This window comes from Camelus bactrianus, chromosome 4 (assembly GCF_048773025.1).
Source record: "Camelus bactrianus isolate YW-2024 breed Bactrian camel chromosome 4, ASM4877302v1, whole genome shotgun sequence".
In the NCBI taxonomy this organism is placed as follows: domain Eukaryota; kingdom Metazoa; phylum Chordata; class Mammalia; order Artiodactyla; family Camelidae; genus Camelus; species Camelus bactrianus.
In genome coordinates, this window is record NC_133542.1 from 7,064,365 (window position 1) to 7,071,386 (window position 7,022).

Below are 7,022 nucleotides of genomic sequence, written 5' to 3' on the forward strand. Positions count from 1 at the left end.
AAATCCAATATGCATGTATCGTGTCCTGAACACAGAATGTCATGGTAAGTGAAACATTGTAAATTCCATGTCTATTGGATAGAACAAGATTGAAGAGAATTTTTCTGTGAAAACTGCCTGTATTTCACAAGTGGCATTAGGACAAACCTGCAAACGAGGAGAAACATTTCTAGGTGTAAATATGCCGTGTTTGGTGGATGAAAGATTGGTAATCCACATGTTCACAACTCATTAAAAAATGTTTGTCGAATCCATGATGCACGTACCATATTCAGAACACAGTATATCTTGGTGAAAGAAACTTTGTAAACTACATATTTATTGGGTAGAACTCACTCCAAAAGTATTTTTCTGTGAAATCTGCCTCATTTTCTAAACTGGCATAAGGAAAAGAGTTTGAAATCTGAGAAAGTATTTCTAAGTGCAATAGGACTTTAATGGTGGATGAAAACTCCGTAATCCTCATGCTAACAAGTCTGTAGTGAATTTTTGTCAATCCAGTGATGCCTACAGCTTTCTCAGAACACGGAATTTAACGGTGAGCGAATCTATGTAAATTACATATCTACTGTGTAGCACCCTCTCCAAGAATATTTTTCTGTGAAAACTGCCTCATTTTCGAACTGGCTTTAGGTAATTCTTTCAAAAAATGAGAAAATGCTTGTAAGTGTCAGTATCCTTTTATGGTGGATGAAAGTATGGTAAACCATATGCTAATAACTCTGTAGTGAATATTTGTGGAATCTGAGATGCATGTAGCGTGTTCAGAACACGGAATTTCACGGTGGGTGAATCTATGTAAATTACAAGTCTCTTGGGTAGAACTCGCTCCAAGAGCTTTATTCTGTGAAATCTGCTGCATTTTGGAATCTGGCGATTGGAAAACTCTGTGAAATCAGAGAAAATGCTTCAAAGTGTCACTATGATTTTTATTGTGTTGAAAGTTCGGTAATCCACATGCAAACACATTTGTAGTGAATATGTGTGCAATCCGTTATGCATGTAGCGTGTTCGAAAGACGTAATATCATAGTAATGGAATCTATGTAAATAACATGCCTAGTGGGTAGAAATCGCTCCAACAGTTTTTTCCTTAGAAAGATGCCTAATTATCAAAACTGCTATTAGGAAATTGCTGCGAACTCAGAGTTAATGTTTCTAGGTGCTAATATGTCTTGTGTGGTGGATGAAAGTTTGTAATGCACATGCTCATAACACAGTAATGAATGCTTTCTGAATATGTGATGCATGTAGCATGTCCAAAACTTGGAATGTCACAGTGAGGGGAAAAATGTAAATTACATGTCTATTGGGTAGTACTCGCTCCAAGAGTATTTTTCTGTGAAAACTGCATGATTTTAAAAACTGACGTAAGGAGAAATCTACTAAATAAGAATAAATGTTTCTATGTGTAAATACACATTGTATGGTGGATGAAAGTTCGGTAATACACATGTTCACCACTCAATAAAGTATGTTTGTCGAATCAGTGATGCATGTAGCGTGTTCGGAGCATGCAATGTCACGGTGAGGGAAAGCATTTAAATTACATGTCCACTTCGTAGAACTTGTTCCAAAAGCATTATTCTGTGAAATCTGCCTCATTTTCCAAACTGGCATTAGGAAAAAATTCGAATTTTGAGAAAATGCTTCTAAGCGTCAATATGAATTTTATGGTGATGAAAGTTCAGAAATAAACATGCAAACAAATGTGTACTGAATAATTTTCGAAAACGTGATGCATGCAGTTTTTTCAGAACACAGAATTTGACGATGAGCGAATCTATGTAAATTACATGTCTATTGGGTGGAAGAAGTCCAAAGGGTATATTTCTTTGAAAACTGCCTGAATTCAGAAACTGACGTTAGTAAAAATCTGCATATAATTTGTACATGTTTCTAGCTGTATATATACATTTTATGGTAAATGAAATTTCAGTAATCGACATGCTAACAACTCAGCAGTGAATATTTTTCGAACCTGCGTTGCAAGTAGCATGTTTGAAGCACGGAATTTCACGGCGAGGGACTCTATGTAAATTATATGTCCAATGTGTAGAACATGCTACAAGAGATTTATCCTGCTATAGTTGCCTGATTTTTTAAACTGCCATTAGGAAAAAGCTGCGAACTCAGAATAATGTTTTCTAGGTTTATATATGCCTTATATGGTGGATGAAAATTCTGTAATATACATGCACACAACTGAGTAATGAATGTTTGTCAAATCCGTGATGAATTTAGCATGTTCGGACCATGGAAAGTCACTTAGTGGGAAACTATTGAAATTATAATTCTACTGGGTCGAACTCGCTTGCAGAGATTACCTCTGCAAAACCATCATGATTTTCAAAACAGACGGTAGGAAAAAGTAGTGAAATCCGAGTAAATATTTCTAGGTGTATATATGCCTTATATGGTGGATGAAAGTTATGTAATCCACATGCACACAACTGAGTAATTAACGTTTGTCAAATCCGTGATGCATGTAGCATGTTCAGAAAATGGAAAGTCACTTAGATGGAAACTGTTTAAATTAAAATTTCTCCGGATAGGACTCGCTTGAAAGGGATTATTCCTGAGAAAACTTCATGATTTTAAAACCTGAAGTTAGGAAAAACTGTGAAAGCAGAGTAAATATTTCTAGGTGTAAATATGCCTTGTATGGTGGATTAAATTTCGGAAATCCACATGCTCTCGAATCAGTAATTAATGTTTTATAAATCCAGTATGCATATAGCGTGTTCTGAACAAGGAATATCATGGTAAGTGAAACATTGTAAATTTCATGTCTGTCTGATAGAACACGCTCGAAGAGAATTTTTCTGTGAAAACTGCCTGTTTTTTGCAACTGGCATTCGGACAAATCTGCAAACACAGAGAAAAATTTCTAGGTGTAAATATGCCGTGTTTGTTGGATGAATGTTCGGTAATCAACACGTTCCCAACTCATTAATAAATGTTTGTCGAATCCGTGATCCATGTAACGTGTTCGGAACACAGACTATCACGGTAATAGAAACCTTGCAAATTACACATGAATTAGGTAGAACTCGCTCCAAAAGCATTTATCTGCAAAATCTGCCTCATTTTCAAAACTGGCATTAGAAAAACACTTCGAAAACTGAGAAAATGATTCTAAGTGTCAATATGAATGTTATGGTGGATGAAAGTTCAGTAATCCACATGCTAAAAAAGTCTGTAGTGAATATTTGTCAAAACTGTTATGCATGCAGCTTACTCAGAACACAGAATTTGACGGTGAGCGAACCTATGTAAATTAAATGTCTATTGTGTAGAACTCTCTCCAAGAGCATTTTTCGGTGAAAACTGCCTCATTTTCGCAAGTGGCATTAGGAAAACTTTCAAAAAATGAGAAAATGCTTGTAAGCGCCATTATGCCTTGTATGGTGGATAAAACTACGGTAATCCACATGCTAACAACTCTGTAGTTAATATTTGTGGAATCCGAGATGCATGTAGCGTGTTCAGAACACGGAATTTCATGGTGAGCAAAATCTATGTAAATTACAAGTCTCAGGTAGAACTCGCTCCAAGACATTTTGCTGCGAATTCTGCCGCATATTCTAAACTGGCTTTTGGAAATCTCTGTGAAATCAGAGAAAATGCTTCTAAGTATCAATATGCCTCTTATTATGCTGAAAGTTCGGTAATCCACATGCAAACACATTTGTAGTGAATATATGTCGAATCCGTTATGCATGCAGCGTGTACGAAAGACGTAATTTCACAGCAATGGAATCTATGTAAATTACATGTCTAGTGGGTAGAAATCGCTCCAAAAGTTTATTCCTTAGAAAAATGCCAATTTTCAAAACTGCTATTAGAAAATTGCTGCAAACTCATTGTTAATGTTTCTAGGTGCAAATATGTCTTGTGTGGTGGATGAAAGTTTGTAATGCACATGCTTACACTCACTAAAGAATGTTGTAGAATCTGTGATGCATGTAATGTATTTAGAACACGGAATGTCATGGTAACTGAAACTATGTAAATTACAAGTCTATTGGATAGAACTCACGCCAAGAGGATTTTTCTGTGAAAACGGTATTATTTTCGAAAGTGGCATTAAGAAATATCTGCAAATACTGAGTATATGCTTCTAGCTGTATATATACTTGTATGGTAGATGAAAGTACATTAATCCACATGCTATCAACTCAGCACTTAATATTTGTCAAACTGCGGTGCATGAAGCATATTCGGATCACGGTATGTCACGGCGAGGAGATCTATGTAAATTACATGTCTATTGTGTAGAACACTCTACAAGAGAATTATCCTGCAAAAGTTGCCTGATATTCTAAACTGCAGTTAGGACAAAGCTGCAAAATCAGAATCATATTTTCAAGGATTATATATGCATTATATGGTGGATGAAAGTTCTGTAAACAACAGGCACACAACTGAGTAACGAATGTTTGTCAAATCCGTGATGAATTTAGCATGTTCGCACCACAGAAAGTCACTTTGTGGGAAACAATTGAAATTGCAATTGTAATGGCTAAATTTCACATGCAGAGATTTTTTCTGGGAAAAGTGTATGATTTTCGAGACTGACGTTAGGAAAAATCTGTGAACTCAGAGTAAATATTTCTAGGTGTATTTATGCCTTGTATGGTGAATGAAAGTTCTGTAATCCACATGCACACAACTGAGTAATGAATGTTTGTCAAATCCGTGATGCATGTAGCGTGTTCAGAAAATGGAAAGTCACTTTGAGGGAAACTATTTAAATTAGAATTTTTCTGGGTAGAACTCGCATGAAGAGGTTTTTTCTGCGAAAGCTTCATGATTTTTGAAACTGAAGTTAGGAAAAAGCTGTGGAAGCAGAGTAAATATTTCTAGGTGTAAATATACCTTGTATGGTGGTTGAAAGTTCAGAAATCCACATGCTCACAACTAAGTAATGAATGATTTCTAAATCCAAAATGCATGTATCGTGTTATGAACACGGAATGTCATGGTAAGTGAAACATTGTAAATTCCATGTCTATTGGATAGAACAAGATCGAAGAGAATTTTTCTGTGAAAACTGCCTGTATTTCACAAGTGGCATTAGGACAAACCTGCAAACGAGGAGAAACATTTCTAGGTGTAAATATGCCGTGTTTGGTGGATGAAAGATTGGTAATCCACATGTTCACAACTCATTAAAAAATGTTTGTCGAATCCGTGATGCACGTACCATATTCAGAACACAGTATATCATGGTGAAAGAAACTTTGTAAACTACATATTTATTGGGTAGAACTCACTCCAAAAGTATTTTTCTGTGAAATCTGCCTCATTTGCAAAACTGGCATAAGGAAAAGGGTTTGAAATCTGAGAAAGTATTTCTAAGTGCAATAGGACTTTAATGGTGGATTAAAACTCAGTAATCGTCATGCTAACAAGTCTGTAGTGAATTTTTGTCGATTCAGTGATGCCTACAGCTTTCTCAGAACACGGAATTTAACGGTGAGCAAATCTATGTAAATTACATATCTACTGTGTAGCACCCTCTCCAAGAATATTTTTCTGTGAAAACTGCCTCATTTTCGAAACTGGCTTTAGGTAAATCTTTCAAAAAATGAGAAAATGCTTGTAAGTGTCAGTATCCTTTTATGGTGGATGAAAGTATGGTAGACCATATGCTAATAACTCTGTAGTGAATATTTGTGCAATCTGAGATGCATGTAGCGTGTTCAGAACACGGAATTTCATGGTGGGTGAATCTATGTAAATTACAAGTCTCTTGGGTAGAACTCGCTCCAAGAGCTTTATTCTGTGAAATCTGCTGCATTTTGGAATCTGGCGATTGGAAAACTCTGTGAAATCAGAGAAAATGCTTCAAAGTGTCACTATGCTTTTTATTGTGTTGAAAGTTCGGTAATCAACATGCAAACACATTTGTAGTGAATATGTGTGCAATCCGTTATGCATGTAGTGTGTTCGAAAGACGTAATATCACAGAAATGGAATCTATGTAAATAACATGCCTAGTGGGTAGAAATCGCTCCAACAGTTTTTTCCTTAGAAAGATGCCTAATTTTCAAAACTGCTATTAGGAAATTGCTGCGAACTCAGAGTTAATGTTTCTAGGTGCTAATATGTCTTCTGTGCTGGATGAAAGTTTGTAATGCACATGCTCATAACACAGTAATGAATGCTTTCTGAATCTGTGATGCATGTAGCATGTCCAAAACTTGGAATGTCACAGTGAGGGGAAAAATGTAAATTACATGTCTATTGGGTAGTACTCGCTCCAAGAGCATTTTTCTGTGAAAACTGCATGATTTTAAAAACTGACGTAAGGAGAAATCTACTAAATAAGAATAAATGTTTCTATGTGTAAATACACATTGTATGGTGGATGAAAGTTCGGTAATACACATGTTCACCACTCAATAAAGAATGTTTGTCGAATCAGTGATGCATGTAGCGTGTTCGGAGCATGCAATGTCACGGTGAGGGAAAGCATATAAATTACATGTCCACTTGGTAGAACTTGCTCCAAAAGCATTATTCTGTGAAATCTGCCTCATTTTCCAAACTGGCATTAGGAAAAAATTCGAATTTTGAGAAAATGCTTCTAAGCGTCAATATGAATTGTATGGTGATGAAAGTTCAGAAATAAACATGCTAACAAATGTGTAGTGAATAATTTTCGAAAACGTGATGCATGCAGTTTTTTCAGAACACAGAATTTGACGATGAGCGAATCTATGTAAATTACATGTCTATTGGGTGGAACAAGTTCCAAGAGTATATTTCTTTGAAAACTGCCTGATTTCAGAAACTGACATTAGTAAAAATCTGCATATAATTTGTACATGTTTCTAGCTGTATATAAACATTTTATGGTAAATGAAAGTTCAGTAATCCACATGCTAACAACTCAGCAGTGAATATTTGTCGAACCTGCGTTGCAAGTAGCATGTTTGAAGCACGGAATTTCACGGCGAAGGACTCTATGTAAATTATATGTCCAATGTGTAGAACATGCTACAAGAGATTTAT